General features: G+C 34.9%; 1 protein-coding gene across 8 annotated transcripts in view; it reads right to left on the reverse strand.

The window, feature by feature from the left end:
* AKAP6 (A-kinase anchoring protein 6) overlaps positions 1 to 18719 on the reverse strand; it is a 616970-nt gene that overhangs the window by 63864 nt on the left and 534387 nt on the right. The gene's annotated exons all lie outside the window — the stretch shown is intronic.

The following is an 18719-nucleotide window of genomic DNA, read 5'->3' on the forward strand; positions in this document are numbered from 1 at the left end:
TCAAACATGCCAAAGGCTTTGTTTACACTCTATATTAATAACCATTAATAGCTTTTAAATACAAATACAAACACACATACACACACACACTCAAAACCTCAGATTGGAAAAGAAAGTAATTGCTTAATAGCATGAAAAGCCAATGGAAAATTTTACGTGGTCAACATATTTTTTCAGTATGTAGAGACAGCTATTTCAAAAGTATCTAGGATATCATCATTGATAAACTAATTTTTTTTCTACATAATGGGGTTTCTATGACAACTATTAAAATATTTATTTGTAATCATAAACAGGTACCCAAGGAAACCAGCACATCTAGGCTATGATACTTCTTAGAAATGCTTGTTTAAGATGATTTCCATGCTAAAATATGGATATCAAAATGTCAAAATGCAGCTATATAAGATAATTATTGCAATTATTTTTGACTCATTTTGAAAAGAAAATACTTATAAAGAGGCATTCAAACATACACATGCAAATCATGTGTGCTAAAGAAATAAATTAGACAAATGTATAAAACAATTTTTTAGTTATATGATGAGATCATGATCACTCTTCTCCACCTTAGGTATAATAATATAATAAAATAGAAAAGGGAGAAGTAGAGAAAAGAAATGCTAAATAAAGAAGATAATTAGTGGGTTTGATTTGATTCCAAATGCTTTAATAAAGCAATTTGTATTTAATTTTTTTCTCAGGGAATGACCAATTATCTTCATATCAGGAATTCTATCAAATTATTTTTGCTGGCCATCATAGATTTTGGCTACCAGCAAACTTCCAGTAGTCAATATTTTCTCTCCTAGCTTCTTCATGGTGCTAAAAAAAAAGACATTAGTGTAGGAATGGGCAGTATAGTAAAATCAGAACAAGATGCCAAAACCTTCTTCCCCATGTACTACAGAAGTGTTGAATTTTCAAATAATTGCTAATCATATTTTTCTCATGTCACAAGAACCTTATGTGATGAGCAGATCCCTACAGCGAAGGAATTAGGCAAAAGTATAAAGAATAGGCAAAAGTATAAAGAATACTCATGTAAAGGTGTGAGGCGAAGCCTATTTTAGACTTCATCCTTTTAGAAGGCTAGTAGCTCACACCTTGTGTAACATTCACAAATGTGCAAAGAGAAAAAAGCTGGGAAATATCTTTCACCGCTGGAAAGTTGTAGGGGCTTGTCAAAACCTGTTTGTCTCAGCCAAGAGAGATAGACAAGGAGTCTTACCATCTAGCAGTGTTATCAACTTAGAAGAGCTTTGATAGGGATGAGTAGCAGAATGATGCTTGAGTTCTCTGCCAAGACCTCTATCTGGGTGATAAGAGCTCTACAGAAATGTGCCAGATAGCACATTGATGGAAGTCTACCCCACACACATTTGTAAAGAGCCTGGGCCACTTGCTTGTTTACAAAATAGATTCCAAGAATGGTCAGAGCTCTAAAGGGCAATAATGAATCAAAACTACCTAGTATCTACAATTGCCTCAAGAGGAGTTGTTTGGACTTTCTGAGGAGCTGGATCAAAGTAATGAAAGATTGCAAAGTAAGCAGGCTGTTTAATTAGCATGAATTCAGAGTTGGTGTGGTCTGCATGTTGGGAATATAGTGCTCAAGCAACTGATAGATGCTTCTGAGATATATATCTAAGGGTCTTGCAAAGAAAGAACATAGTAATTTGGGTAAGTGCTGTATTTCTTTCTACATATGTCTGATATATTTGGTTAGTATATATGAGTCCATTGTGTATAACAAGTATTATGCATGGCATGAGATATTTTAGCTGCATATATTCAAATTTGTTTTAAATATCATGAATGCTGCATACCAGGAATCTAGATTGAACATGCCTATGACAGCTATATTAACTATTCAAACAATGCAGAATATGAGCTTCTACACCTACAGACATCTTGGTATATCACAAATGATTTCCAGGGATGGAAAATTTTTCACATAAGCATATGAGGCATCATTTTAAAGCTCAACTGATTCACAGCATTCTATTCCTAGATAATGCAAGATGAAAATAGAGAGTGGCCTGGCCATCCATTGCTTTTAGAGAAAAGAATGAAAAAGTGTTTATGCTTTATTGTTCCCATGGGAGCTATGAATAAACTTCTCCATCAGCTAAGTAGTCACTGATGGGCCAAAGGGTAGCTTCTCTACTTGGTAACCCTTAAAATAGCCAGTTAGCGGTCTAGATAAGACATTCAGGAGTCATTCAGCAAAGGATCTGTGGCCATTGAGAACAAAGTCCAAGCTGTGGAATGCTAGGGAGGAACAGATCCAGGGTAACCAGGAGAATGACATGGGCAACAGATACCTGAAGGTGTAACTTTCCATGGCCATGTGTATTCTTCTTCCACACTTTACGTGTATGTATGCTTATCATTCCTGCTCTCATTTATATTTATGTGAGAGTATCCTAAATTTAGAGTAAAATATTTGTCACTATTATTCATTGGTGCTATTTAATAATGTCTTTGCTTTCAAATAAAATGTATCAATTGATTGAACATTGAAAATGGTAGGAGTGGGACAAGTAGTTATCTCAATGGAAAGAAGTCCTGAGTTCAGAGAGAATTTCAGATATTTCCTAGCTATGTGACCTTGGGCAAGTCACTTAACCCTAATAGCCTAGCCCTTCCTGCTCTTCTGCCTTGGAACTGATACTTAGTATTGATTCTGACAGAAGGTAAAGATTTTTTAAAAAATGGTAGGAGATCATGAGTCATAATTTTTAGAACTGGGGACCCCAAAAGTGCTTTGAACCTAGGGTGTCTGTCTATGGGGTCCAGCCTCTGAGTGAAAGCTGACAGAGCAGGGGTACTATTTCAAGTATGGATACACATGTCCAGAGATGGACCAGATGCAGAAGAATAGCAAAGGAAGACACACAGACAGTGCTCATGCTTTACTGGGATTGCCCAGTGTAAAGAGAATGCAGAGAAGGACTCCAGAGTTTGGGAGACCACCTCATGGCAATCTTATGAAAGGACCTAGAAGAGAAGCACACAGACTGAGCTATAATCTGTATCTTTGGAAGGAGTACTAACATTGACGAATCCACAAATTCATGGAATATAAGAACATCGCGAAAATGTTGTCAGTGCTTGCACTGATAAACTGTGCTTCTCATTTTCAGAGGATGTGTTTTAAGATGATGTGCAAGTTTGTTTTGGGCTCCTTCTAACTGCCTTTATCAATCTTTTGGGAATATCTAACATCTGTTACAGATGAGCCAGTGGAGGACTCTGAGTTTTGCTTCTGATTAATTGCCAACATCATTCTTGACACAGATTTCACACTAAGAAGAAACCTGAAGACTGTTTCATCTTTAAGATGAAATAAGTAACTGTTGAAGTCCTACATAACCTTAGTTTTCCTCACATTTTAAGGAATTCTTGAGTGAACCTATTTTTTATTGAGAATATGACATTTTAATTCATTAGTCATAGATTTTTGTTTTTATATTTTTTTAGTTTGTTTATCAAGTGGAACTCCAGTAGAAGATTGATGAAAAGACATGGTTGGGGAGCAGATGGGTGGCTCAGTGAATTGAGAATCAGACCCAGAGATAGTAGATCCTGTGTTAAAATTTTCCCTCACACACTTATTAGTTGTGTGACTCTGGAAAGGTCACTTAATGAATATTACCTACCCCTTCCTTACTACTCCTCTACCTAGGAACCAATAGACAGAATTAATTTTAAGACAACAAGTGTTTAAAATTAAGAAGAAAAGCAAAGCAAAGCAAAGCAAAGCAAAGAAAAGAAAAGAAAAGAAAAGAAAAGAAAAAAGAAAAGAAAAGAAAAGAAAAAAAGAAAAGAAAAGAAAAGAAAAAAGAAAAGAAAAGAAATAAAAGAAAAGGCATGGTCAGAGCAGCTAGGTAGACATTTCTCAGCTATGTGATCCTGGGTAAGTGACTTAACCTCAATTGCCTAGCCCTTACCTCTCTTTTGCCTTGGAATCAATACATAGTTTCAATTATAAGACAGAAAAAAGTAAGGGTTATTAAAAAAAAAAGACCTTGTCAAGAATCTCAATACATGAAAAGGTATAAAGAGGCTGCAATCTGCATTAGAATCATAGGATCACAAATGTAGAATTGGTAGAGACCAGCCCCTTCATTTTACAAATAGGGAAGCTGAAGCAGAAAGTGGTTAAATGATGCTTTGTGTGGGCAGAATGGTTAGAACACTGGACTTGTACTCAGAAAGACCCACTTTGGATACTAGCTGTGCAACCCTAGGAAAGTCATTTAACCCCATTTCTGCCTCAGTTTCCTGATCAGTGAAATGGAGATAACAAAATTATTGTGAGGATCATATGAAATAATGTATAATCTTAAATGCTATTTAAATGCTATCATTATTAACTATAATTTTTGCCAAGCATCACAAAAATAAATGATAGTCAGAAATTGAACCCAAGACTTCTTGATTTCAAGTCCAGTGCCTTTTAGCTGACAGTGTCAAAATCCCTTATATTGCATTTGCTGGTTCATAGATTAAGTGATTTGTTCAAGGTCACACAACTAACTAGTGGGAGATAGGGTTCAAACATTGCTTTTGTGACTCCAAGTCAGCTGCTCTGTTTATTGCACTATGCTGCCTTTCCACACTAATTAAATCATGGATCTATCAAAATATCAAAGTATTTAAGGGCCAGACTCCAGAGACTAAGGGAGGTATTTCATTTGCAGATGGGATAATTAGCAATTGGATAACAAGTCTGGTTGGCCAGATACTTTTCTTTGTGCAGTTTGCTGAGAACAATTTCTTATAGAAAGCTGTACAGACCAATTTAAATTGATATTTCCAATTTCTATTTTCATCATTTGCAGAGCTGAGTCTTTCAGAACATTGAACAATTCGATTTTTAATTTTCAAACCACTGATGGAGAATAATAAAAGCTGCAAAGTTAGAAATATCACACTTGGCTGACACCCATGAGAAGATATTATTTCCAAGGATCCGTAATGGATTAAGTAGCAATAATAAAAATGTGGTGTAATATAGTACAAAATTTGGACATTTGAGCCCTCCTTCATTTAATGGGCTTTGCAGTTTATTGGTCTTAATTTGAGGGCTTTCCCATGTCATTATCAAAATTATGCTGTTCAGCTGCTAAAACAGTGAATCCTGAAAATGCCGAGGGAAGAAAGACATCTGAAAATATTTGTATTATCACTTTATCTCAAGTATGCAAAAAATGATGCCCTGACCCCTTTATTACTTTAGTTTTTAGGTTTCTTCCCTGGGTATGATGGTGGGGTTTATCCCTGCTAGTGTTACTGAGTTGGAAGACTTAATTCTTTGTTCCAGCTTTCTAGACAAAAGAGTTGCATGTGGTCTGGACTGAATTGTTATGGGACTAAACACTGAAGAGAACTTGACAGTCCTGTAAAACCTTCTAATATCAACTTGGAGAAGAAAATGGCAAACCACACCAGTATCTTTGCCAAGAAAACCCCACAGACAGCTAGTCCACAGGGTCATGAAGAGCTGAACATAAATGAACAACCACAAGGGTCTCTCTCTGACTAGCTTCTAGAGGATGTAGAAGATCAGTCTGCTGGGAGTTTTATTAAGAATTGAAAATTAATAATAATAATAGCTAACATTTGTAAGCATTTAAAATAAATTATCCCATTTGATCCCTCAATAACCCTGGAAGTAGGTGCTATTATTATTCTCATTTTACAGATAAGGAAATTCAGACAGAAGTTAAATGACTTGTCCAAGATTACATGGCTACTTAATGACTTAGGCAGGAGTTGAACTTAGGTCTCCCTGACTCTAGGACTCTATCCATTGCACCACCTATTTCCCACCAAAGTAATTTAAATTAGTCACATAAGAACACTGAATTTAGAATTATAAGACCAAAGTTTTAATCTTAGCTCTGTATCTTTTAAGAGACATAAATAATAACTATTTATTATAGGAACTAGGTAGTGCAGTACATAAAGAACGAGGCCTGGGGTCAGGAAAACCTGGGTTCAAATCTGGACTCAGAAACTTACTAGCTGTGTGAACATGGGCAAGTCACTTAACTCCCTTTGCCTTATTCCCTTTTCTATAAAATGACATGGGTAAGGAAATGTCAAACCACTCCAATCTTTGCCAAGAAAATTCCAAGCGGGGACATAATGAGTTGGACATGATTAAAGTGACTGAACAATAACAAATAATTATTTGAATTTGGTTATCATTTTCAATGATATTGGTTGTCAATTGTCATAGTTTTATTAAACGATTTCTGTACTGCATAAGCTCTTTTTTGATGCCATACAAATGTTGGTCCCTGGGAAGTCAATGAAATGCTATAAAAACAAAGGATCATTCTTTACTCTTTATGAAATATTTACTTTTATTTTTACAAAGTCCCTCCCATCTCCTTCATATATATCTCCTGAAAGAGTCCCTCCATTTGTGGCCTCCTGGGATCTTAGAAAGCTTCTTGACAAGCCGTTTATACTTATGTTCCTCTTTTGACATCTTCTATCATTTAGATTATCTTCCCTTTATTCATTCTCCCCCATAATGTCTAAGGAACATCAATTCAATTCTGTCTTCACTATCAGAATCCACATTTATTCCTTGTCTCCCAAGTCTGTCTTCTTTCCAATTAGCACAAAACATCAAATCTCCTGAACTGACAAGACCATCATTTCCCTTTTCAAGTGTCTCCAAATAAAATGTCAACTCCAAACAGCAATTCAAATCTTCAATTCTACAATTTATCACCTCTTAGCCTCTGACTAGACTTCAGATTTCTCATCCCTTTAGCTAAATTTACATATATAGTGCATATATATATATGCCTATGCATATCTATCTATTGATCTATATGTATGTGCTGATATTTTTCATCTTTTTCTGCCAATGAAATTCTGGTAACATTAAAGTTTCCTTATGTTTATGGGTATTTTCAGTGGCTTTATTTGCTATAATGGCTTGATGAAATTGAATCTTATTTGGAAGGATTTTATTCTATTTTATACTACTGTTATTTTTAGCCAAGAAGATTTATTCATCTGTAATTAATTGTACTTTAACTGTTATACCCTTGAGAAGCAAGTGTAACAGATTCTGTACCTACTTTCAAGGAGTTTCTCTATTGAAATAATAAAACCATGTATAAATGAAAGTAGAACAGATTTGAAAGAAATCAGAGGCAAGGAAAATCATACTCTGATAATATTCTACCCTATGTAGAATCAGCCACATGAACAAAGGGCAAGAAAACCAGGAAGCTAAACTTTGATGCTCAATTCACCAAATAATTTGTTGAACTGGTTAGTTTATGATTACAATGGTTCGTATAAGGCAAAACCAGTGACATTTAAGGAGTTTGTTCAATTTTATTTAATCTATCCAAAAGGGAGTACTAATGGCATATTTTGAGGAAAAAAAAAACATGATATGCTCAGAAAAGTTTTCTGTACTTCTGTTAGTTCCTGACTGAGTTCATGTGGCATGTTACTTATGGAGAACCTTTAGATTCCACCTTTGGATATATCATCCCATGGTCCATTTGGAAGTAGACTCCTTTCTCTTATATTTCACAATTATATTATTACATGTCCCTGTTTTCAAGTTGGGTTAATAAAGTGATGTATGCTTGTTCTGAAAGTGTTTCTGTAGATTTTTTCATGTGTTTGTCATATACTCTAAAAATATTGATCAAACTTCATTATTTTTGGTGGAAAAAGTATTGATTTTTAGAGCTGCCATAGGGTAACCAGCCCTTTGTGTCATTAATACTGTACGGTTTTTGGTTAAGATGTTTTTCTGAGTATCTGATGATTCATTTCGTATTTCTAAAAGTATACATTAAAACTGATATTACGTACAATTGCACTATACATATCCTTTCTATTTAGCTTTGATTTCAGAATCATAATCAGAATTTCATATCTCAATGGATGTAGCCACAGTCTTCCCTTAGCTATCTATCTTCATGTACAGTGTCTTGGTGGAAAAGTCCAAGGTATTTGTATGCATAGATGTCATCTCCCGATTCAATGTTGCTTTCCAGATTCAATCAGAAAACATTGAATCTCTTTATCTCCTTAGTATACCTTAAGAATTGCATTCTTATCAAATCCAAAGAACATTTTTACTTCATTGCAGAATGACTCTACCAGATAACAGAACTATTTAATTTTTTTGATGGAGCCATAAACCTTAATACCATCCATATACATAAAATGATCACTATGATATTTTGGTGAGAATCTATTATTTGGGAGCTATATTTAAATCTATTTAGGTGGAATAATAATGGATTTAAGGCTAAGTGTAATTATAAGGGGTTTAAACAGTCTCCTGGAAAAATACCACATTTTATATAAACTGTTCTTGACATTATTATATTGACATGTTCCAAATAGGAAAAGTCTCCAATTAGACACCAATACTATATACAGTTTTCACTCAACTGGGCATATTTTATATATTTATAGTACATAAATAAGCCATGAGTGTGGAACTGAGTCAAGGGTAAAATAAATGTTATGCAACTTTTGTGCAGTTTGTTGAAAAATTATTGAATTATTAAGAGTTGCTTTTTAGTTCATGGGACCTCATGGCTCAAACTTTTCAACTGTCAGACAATATATTATTTTCTTTTATGTGTTTTTTGTTTTATTTTGGTTTTGGTTTTGTTTTGGGGAGATAAGATGTGAATGTTTTGTACAGATTATATCATGGCAAAATTGGCGTATATTAAGAGGAATCTCTGGTATTCTTATCTTTTGGTAATAAACATGTGCCACCCTTTTTGAAAAAACAAACAAACAAACAAACAATATCACACTTGTGTCTATTAGTAAGATGGTAAAATGCTTTTCTAATAATAATAAATTTGCCACTGTGAAGCATTTGAGTCAGCAATTATAGTCTTATAGAAATGCTTACCATTCAATCAGCCTTCTTATATATAATTATTCTATCATTTATTATATTAATGGTTACAAGTTTGCATCTGATCCAAATTGCGCTTTCATTGTGTTGGATCTATATAGAATAGACAATCAGAGCAGGGATTCTTTAGGGATTCTCCTTTGCCTCTGATTTCTTTACTTCTAAAGCCTCTGTAGTAGAACTTCTGATTGACAGTAAATTGTTTATGTTGTTCTTTGTTCTGATTTGACTCTTTATGTTGCTTAAACCATTAATAGGGAAATATGGCTTTTAAATTTTCTACTATGTGTACTATGTACTCTCCCAAGCTGGATGTCCACAGTCAATCAAAGAACACACACTATTGATTAGTACAGAAGCTTTGATCCTTTCTGTTTCTAGTATACAATTCTTCTGGCAACCTGGTATCTCCTAATACTGAGGACTTAACATAATGGCCCTAATTCTGCTACGGAAACTCAATCAGCTTAAGTCCTATCCTAGAAAAATGGGAAGCTAAGTGGATAGAGTACCAGGACTGAATTCAACAAGACTTCTCTTCCCGAGTTAGAATCTAGCCTCAGACACTTGCTAGCTGTATGACCCTAGGCAAGTCACTTACCTCTGTTTGCTTCATTCTCTCATCTGTAAAATGAGTTGAAGAAGGAAATGGCAAACCATTCCAGATCTTTGCCACTAAAAAAACACCAAATGGGGTCATGAAGAGTCAAACATGACTAAAATGCCTGAACAACAATAAGTATCAGAAATCCTGAACTTGAGATCCTTCTTGATTCTCTCTAGTAGAAGAAATTACAGGGGTACATCATATACCCCCTAATATTAAAATTCTCTTTCAGTCTTTTTCCAGATATCTTTAATAGACCTTTCAGATCACTTCTGCCATGATGGTGTTTGACATTTGTCCTTAGGAGTATTCCTTGACATCTCTACCTTTCCTCCCAGGGTTCTTACTATGATAACAACTGCTGTATATGCTGTTATGTGCAGGTCCTGAAATGTTTGGACACTTTCTATGAAATAATTCATTCGTAATGTTTATAGTAGATGCTAGGTTTTTTAAAAATTGCTTTATTTTGGCAAAACTATTTTGCTATTTGGATTCATGTCATCAAGCTAAAAGAATGGGAGTTTTTTGGAATTATAGTCTAAGGATACTCATCTCTTATTCAAAACTATTTGAAATATTGTTGTTGCTTCTCTGTCATCCATTTTGTGATGAGGCAAAAATTTTGGAGGTCACATTAAATGAATATTTTCAATGGCCTCAAAATTTTCACTATTTTTCTTTTTAGATTTTAATAGTACCTTGATTTCCCCTTCTATTTCAATTGATTTAGGCTTAGGAATAAAGGGTTTGTTTTTGTTTTGTTTTATAATTTCTCTTCCTCATTTAGAAATATTTGTGTGAGAAGAATTCGATAGTACTGTTTGTTAGTCAAATGTTAATAAAAAGTAATAAAGGGCCCATGTCTATAACTAGTAAGATCTGTTCCCAATTTTGCTCTCATTTATCATTGGCTAATAATATTCATTATCCATTTCATGCAACAATGTCATTGCCAAAGGCATAAAAGCATTTCTAGCAGGTGATATATTGATATTTTTTATTTGTTGTAATGAAGCTTAGTTCTCCAAGGTATCAGAATACAAATAGGGGAAGAGGCTCCACTCACTTTGCTTTCCTTTGTGTCAAAGGATCAAAGATCATATTAATAGTTCCAAATAGAGCCTCTCTTCAATACTATGCTAATCCATTTATTTCTTAGATTCTTCTTTCTTAAACCCTTATCTTCTCTCTTAGAATCAATGCTGAACGAGTGGATTAGAAACCAAAATCATACAATATATTGTCTACAAGAAGCACACATGAGTAAGGTAGATACACATAGAGTAAAGATAAGTGGATGGAGCTAAATCTATTTGGCATCAACTAAGAAAAAGAAGGCAGGAGTCACAATCATGATATCTGACAAAGCCAAAGTAAAAATAGATCTAGTTAAAAGAGTTAGGGAAGGTAATTACAACTTGATAAAAGGCAGTATAGACAATGAGGAAATATTAGTACTTAACATGTATGCACCAAATGGTATAGCATCCAAATTTCTAAAGGAGAAACTAGTAGAGATCAAGGATGAAATAGATAGAAAAACTATACTATTGGGAGACCTGAACCTTCCTCTATCAGAACTACATAAATCAAACCAAAAAATAAATAAGAAAGAGGTAAGAGAAGTGAATGAAACCTTAGAAAAATTAGAGTTAGTAGATATGTGGAGAAAAATAGAGACAAAAAGGAATATACCTTCTTTAAAGCAGCACATGGTACATTCACAAAGATTGACCATGTACTAGGGCATAAAAGCATTTCAAACAAGTGCAAAAGAGCAGAAATAATAAATACAACCTTTTCAGATCACAATGTGACAAAAATAATAATTAGTAAGGGTACATGGAGAGGCATATCAAAAATTAAATGGAAATTAAATAATACAATTCTCCAAAATCAGCTAGTTAAAGAAAAAATCATAAAAACAATAATTTAATGAATAAAATGATAATGATGAGATATCCTTTCAAAATCTATGGGAGGCAACCAAGCAGTACTTAGGGGAAATTTATTTACTTGAGTTCATATATTAAGAAATTAGGGAGGGCAGAGGTCAATGAATTAAGCATGCAAATTAAAAAACTAGAAAGTGAACAAATTAAAATCCCCAAATGAAAACTAAATTATTGATCTTAAAAATTAAAGGAGAAATCAATAAAATCAAAATTCAAAGAGCTATTGATTTAATAAATAAGACTAGAAGCTGGTACTTTGAAAAAAACAAATCAAATAGACAAAGTACTGTTCAATCTAATTAAGAAAAGGAAAGAAGAAAACCAAATTAACAGTATCCAAGATGAAAAGGGAGATCCTACCTCTAATGAAGAGAAATTTAAGGCATTCATTAAAAACTATTATACCCAATTATATGGCAATAAATATGGCAATCTAGGTGATATGGATGAATATTTACAAAAATATAAATTGCCTAGGTTAACAGAAGAAGAAATAGAATACCTAAATAACCCCATATCAGAAAAAGAAATTGAACAAGCCATCAAAGAACTCCCTAAGAAAAAATCCCCAGGTCCAGATGGATTCACAAATGAATTCTATCAAACATTCAAAGAACAGCTAACCCCAATACTATACAAACTATTTGACAGAATAAGCCAAGAAGGGGTTCTACAAAATTCTTTTTATGACACAAACATGGTACTGATCCCAAAGCCAGGCAGGTTAAAAACAGAGAAAGAAAACTATAGGCCAATCTCCCTAATGAATATAGATGCAAAAATCTTAAATAGGATACTAGCAAAAAGACTCCAGCAAATTATCACAAGGGTTATCCACTATGATCAGGTAGGATTCATACCAGGAATGCAAGGATGGTTCAATATTAGGAAAACCATCCACATAATTGACCATATAAACAAGCAAACCAACAAAAATCACATGATTATCTCAATAGATGCAGAAAAAGCCTTTGACAAAATACAACACCCATTCCTAGTGAAAACACTAGAAAGCATAGGAATAGAAGGGCCTTTCCTAAAAATAATAAACAGTATATACCTAAAACCATCAGCAAATATCATCTGCAATGGGGAAAAACTCAAAGCCTTCCCAATAAGATCAGGAGTCAAACAAGGATGCCCATTATCACCTTTATTATTTAATATTGTACTAGAAACACTTGCAGTAGCAATTAGAGAAGAAAAAGAAATGGAAGGTATTAAAATTGGCAATGAGGAGACCAAGCTGTCACTCTTTGCAGATGATATAATGATTTACTTAAAGAATCCTAGGGAATCAACCAAAAAGCTAATCGAAATAATCAACAACTTTAGCAAAGTTGCAGGATACAAAATAAACCCACATAAATCATCAGCATTTCTATATATCTCCAACCCTGTTCAGCAGTAAGAATTAGAGAAGTTCCATTTAAAGTTACCCAAGACAATATAAAATACTTAGGAATCCATCTGCCAAGACAAACACAGGAACTATATGAACACAACTACAAAACACTTTCTACACAATTAAAACTAGATCTAAACAATTGGAAAAACATTAACTGCTCATGGGTGGGACGAGCTAACATAATAAAAATAATCATCCTACCCAAACTTATATATCTATTTAGTGCCATACCCATTGAACTACCAAAAAACTATTTTACTGAATTAGAGAAAATGATAACAAAGTTCATTTGGAAGAATAAAGGATCAAGGATATCCAGGGAAATAATGAAAAAAAAATACAAAGGAAGGTGGCCTTGCAGTCCCAGATCTCAAACTATATTACAAAGCAGCGGTCATCAAAACAATTTGGTACTGGCTAAGAGACAGAAAGGAGGATCAGTGGAATAGACTTGGGGTAAATGATCTCAGCAAGACAGTCTTTGACAAACCCAAAGACCCCAGTTTTTGGGACAAAATCCCAGTATTTGATAAAAACTGCTGGGAAAATTGGAAGACAGTGTGGGAGAGATTAGGTTTGGATCAACACCTCACACCCTAAACCAAGATAAACTCAGAATGGGCGAATGACTTGAATATAAAGAAGGAAACTATAAGTAAATTAGGTGAACACAGAATAGTATACATGTCAGACCTTTGGGAAGGGAAAGATTTTAAAACCAAACAAGACTTAGAAAGAGTCACAAAAATGCAAAATAAATAATTTTGACTACATCAAATTAAAAAGTTTTTGTACAAACAAAACCAATGTAACTAAAATTAGAAGGAAAACAACAAATTGGGAAACGATCTTCATAACAAAAACCTCTGACAAAGGTCTAATTACTCAAATCTATAAAGAGCTAAACCAGTTGTACAAAAAATCAAGCCATTCTCCGATTGAAAAATGGGCAAGGGACATGAATAGGCAATTTTCAGTTAAAGAAATCAAGACTATTAATAAGCACATGAAAAAGTGTTCTAGATCTCTTATAATCAGAGAGATGCAAATCAAAACAACTCTGAGGTATCAACTCACACCTAGCAGATTGTTCAATATAACAGCAAAGGAAAGTAATGAATGCTAGAGGGGGTGTGGCAAAGTAGGGACATTAATGCATTACTGGTGGAGTTTTGGAAAATGAGGGGATGCCCTTCAATTGGGGAATGGCTGAACAAATTGTGGTATATGTTGGTGATGGAATACTATTGTGCTAAAAGGAATAATAAAGTGGAGGAATTCCATGGGAACTGGAACAACCTCCAGGAAGTGATGCAGAGTGAGAGGAGCAGAACCAGGAGAACATTGTACACAGAGACTGATACACTGTGGTACAATCGAAGGTAATGGACTTCTCCATTAGTGTCAATGCAATGTCCCTGAACAATCTGCAGGGATCTAGAAAACACTATCCATAAGCAGAGGACAAACTGAGGGAGTAAAAACACCAAGGAAAAGCAACTGCCTGACTACAGAGATTGAGGGGACATGATCGAGGAGAGAAGCTAAATGAGCGCCCTAATGAAAATCCCAACAACAAGGAAATGGGTTCAGAGCAAGGACACATGTGATACCCAGATGAATCGCGCGTCGGCTAGGGAAGGGGGGGGGGAATTGAGGGGGAGGAAAAGAAAATGATCTGTTTCCAATGAACAATGTATGAAAATGACCAAATAAAATAATGTTTTAAAAACTTAAAAAAAACCAATATGGTCCTGGCTAAGAGACAGAAAGGAAGATAAGTGGAATATACAGGATAAGTGACCTTAGCAAGACAATCCATGATAAACACAAAGATCCCAACTTTGGGGGCAAAAATCCACTATTTGACGAAAATTGGAGAACAGTATGGGAGAGATTAGGTTTGGATCAAAATCTCGCACCCTATACCAAGATAAACTCAGCATGGGTGAATGACTTGAATATAAAAAAGAAAACTATAAGTAAATTAGGTGGACACAGAATAGTATACTTGTCAGATCTTTGGGAAAGGAAAGATTTTAAGACTAAGCAAGAGTTGGAAAAAATTACAAAATGTAAAATAAATAATTTTGATTACATTAAATTAAAAAGGTTTTGTAGAAATAAAATCAATGCAATCAAAAGTAGAGGGAAGCAACAAATTGGGAAAAATCTTCATAACAAAAACCTCAGACAAAGGTCTAAATACTCAAATTTATAAGGAGCTAAACCAATTGCACAAAAAACCCCCCAAAAAACAAGTCATTACCCAATTGATAAATGGGCAAGGGACATGAATAGGCAATTTTCAGTCAAAGAAATCAAAACTATTAATAAGCACATGAAAAAGTGTTCTAAATCTCTTATCAATAGAGAGATAAAAATCAAAACAACTCTGAAGTACCACCTCATACTAGCAGATTGGCTAACATGGCAGCAAAGGAAAGAAATGAATGTTGGAGAGGATGTGGCAAAGTTGGGACATTAATGCAGTGCTGGTGGAGCTGTAAATTGATCCAACTATTCTGGAGGCCAATTTGGGATTATGCCCAAAGGGCATTAAAATATTTTATGCCCTTTGATCCAGCCATAGCACTGTTGTATTTGTACCCCAAAGAGATAATAAGGAAAAAGACTTGTATAAGAATATTGATAGCTACATTGTTTGTGGTGACAAAAAATTGCAAAATGAGGAGATGCCCTTCAATTGGGGAATGGCTGAACAAATTGTGGTATATGTTGGTGATGGAATACTATTGTGCTCAAAGGAATAATAAAGTGGAGGAATTCCATGTGAACTGGAATGACCTCCAGGAAGTGATGCAGAGCGAAGAAAGCAGAACCAGGAGAATATTGTACACGGAAGCTGATACACTGTGGCACAATTGAATGTAATAGACTTTTCCATTAGTGACAATGCAATGATCCAGGACAATTCTGAGGGACTTATGAGAAAGAACACTATCCACAATCAGAGGAAAACTGTGAGAGTAGAAACACAGAAGAAAAACAACTTCTTGATTACATGGGTTGAGAGAGATATGATTGGGATCTAGACTCTAAGTGATCACCCTCGTACAAACATCAACAACATGGAAATAGGTTTTGATCAAGAACACATGCAAAACCCAGTGGAATTGAGCGTTGACTATGGGAAGGGGTGGTGGGAAAAGAATATGATTCTTGTAACCAAGGGAAAATATTCTAAATTGACTAATTAAATTTTTTTAAAAAAGAATCAATGCTGAATATTGGTTCCAAGGAAAAAGAATGGTAAGGCCAAGCAATAGGGGCTAAGTGACTTACCCAGAGTCACACAGCTAGAAGTTTCTGAGGCCAGATTTGAACCCATGAAGTCCCATATCAAGGCCTGACTCTATCCACTGAAGGACCCAGCTGCCCCTATTTCTTAGATCTTAAGAGCATTTTCACTACAATAACTGGGGTGGTAAATCAGTTGGTAGTATCATTTGAATCCAACTGGCCAGAGTTTCATGGTTTCCTTTCAGGCTTCACCTCTACCAGAGCATTCTTAGGGTACATCGAGTCACCAGGGCACAACCCTCTGGCTGGTAAACCCTTCCTTTGCCATTCTCTATTCCCTTTAGCCCCGTGACATAGATGATGGACTGGGTTTTGAGGCAGGTATTCTATAGTCAGATATATTTTATTACAGCTAGATTGGATCATATAAAGAATATATAGTATATAAAATAGAAAGAATATACTAGGATTATATGTCATATAATCATTAATATTATCTCATAAATATTTACAAATACTACTTCATAGGCCAACCATGTGGCAAGACACTGTACAAAAGATGTTGGAGATGGTACTTGCTCTGAAGTGATTTAGACTATAATTGCAGAGACAAGGCTTGGATGCTCAGAGCAAAAGAAAACAATTTAAGAATGCATATAAGAAATGATACATAGAATGGTGCAACCTATAAATGTTGCAGAATTTCAAAGAAGGGAAAGATCAATGTGAATTTGAATAGTCAGCAAAAGCTTGAAGGCACAAGTAAAAATTAAACTGGGTCATGAATTTTTAGTATTGATAAAGGCAGAAAGAAAATGCACCCAGAGATAGTTCTCTGGCTTCTACCTATCTAGGGATAGGCATGTGGGAGCTTGAACTGGCTCAGAAAAGCTGATTGTTAAATTTTTAGTGTGAGCTTTTACACCTTGGAAATCAGCAATAACTACAAATTATGGTTTGATTTATTTTTTGTTGATTTTCTGGACTTAAGAAATTAAAAGAGACTATTAATAATGCTATTTCTGCTTCAAAGTGTGTCCTAAGGTACTACTTTCTTTTTCAGAGTGTTATTTACTAGGGTAACACTGTCTCACCCCAGTGGATGTCATTAGAAAGAGGTTGGATGACCACCCGTCAGGAATGTTGTAGAGATGATTCCTTTTCAAGTATCCCATGTAGTTCCCTCAAACTCTTTGAGATTCTTTGATTCTATGAAGGCAATCCTAAGGCTGGATTTGGATATGTAGGATAGGGTGGGGTAGGGAGCAAACCGAATGATGGTCCATAAAACACATCTATTGTATATTTTAGAAACAGGGTAAAAGTTCAATTAGATGATCAGAATAATGATAATGATGGTAATAGTAACAATAGCAGCAAGTTCAGATGTGAAAGCAAAAAAAATAAGAGCTGTAAAGTACCTAGCTGCAGCAGTTTAGCCAAAATTATGTATATAAAGCTACGTCTGACTCATGCCTGAAGCAAGGCATAATGTTTTATGAGCATGAGGGCTTGTTGTGGTGATTCAAGATACTGCTGCTGCCACTAAAACTGATTGCAAATATAATGCTAAACAAGGTAGATGATAAGAGCAGATCTCCGGTGATTAGTGAAATGACTGCAGGTGTCTTTGGAGTCAGTGCACCACCTTTGCGCTCAGGGGAAAATAGGACTTGTCCTACCTACCAATACACAGGGTTATTGGGAAGGAAACAGTCTGAAACCTTCAAAGGCTATGGAATCAAAGCTATTCTGAATCTCATTTCAGCCGGCAGCCATTATATAATATTAGTAAGATTTGATGGTGGCAATTGACCTTCATCTAGGGGTTAGTAAATGGATTAACAAATGATGACGAGGACAGACATTCAGAAAGCAACTGCTCCAACATAGAGTGAGATGGAGCCCTAGCAGCAAGCCACTCCAAGGCACTGAGTCAAAAGATCTATCCCTGGACAAAATAATGGCTTGAGGACTGCTATCTTTATCAATATCACTGTCCTATTTGGCTGAAACACCACAAAAATATATATGCATGTATATACATAGGTTGCTGTTGAATCGTTTTCTGTCATGTCCAACTTCATGACTCCCATTTTGGTTTTTCTTGGCAAAGATATTGGAGTGGTTGGCCATTTCCTTCTCCAGTTCATTTTACAGATGAGAAAACTGAAGCAAATAGAGATAAGTGACTTGCCCAGGGTCACACAGAAAAGTGTCTGAGGCTAGATTTGAATCAAAAATGAGTCTTCTTGACTACAAGCCAGGCACCCTATCTACTGTTTCACCTAACTGACCCATATATAAAGATATGGCATGGTGAGTAGAACTCTGGACCTGGCATTAGGAAGAAATTAAGTATAAATCCAACTCAGACATCATTTAAATCCTATTTGCCTCAATTTGTTTCCTCATCTGATTAAATTCCTCATCATTAAATCCTCATCATTCTTCTTCATTAAATGAGGATGATAATGGCACCCTATTTCCCCAGAGTTTTTGTGAGAATCAAGGGAGATAATAATTTGTAAGCACTTTGCACAG

The sequence above is a fragment of the Monodelphis domestica genome, chromosome 1 (genome assembly GCF_027887165.1).
Source record: "Monodelphis domestica isolate mMonDom1 chromosome 1, mMonDom1.pri, whole genome shotgun sequence".
Lineage (NCBI taxonomy): Eukaryota > Metazoa > Chordata > Mammalia > Didelphimorphia > Didelphidae > Monodelphis > Monodelphis domestica.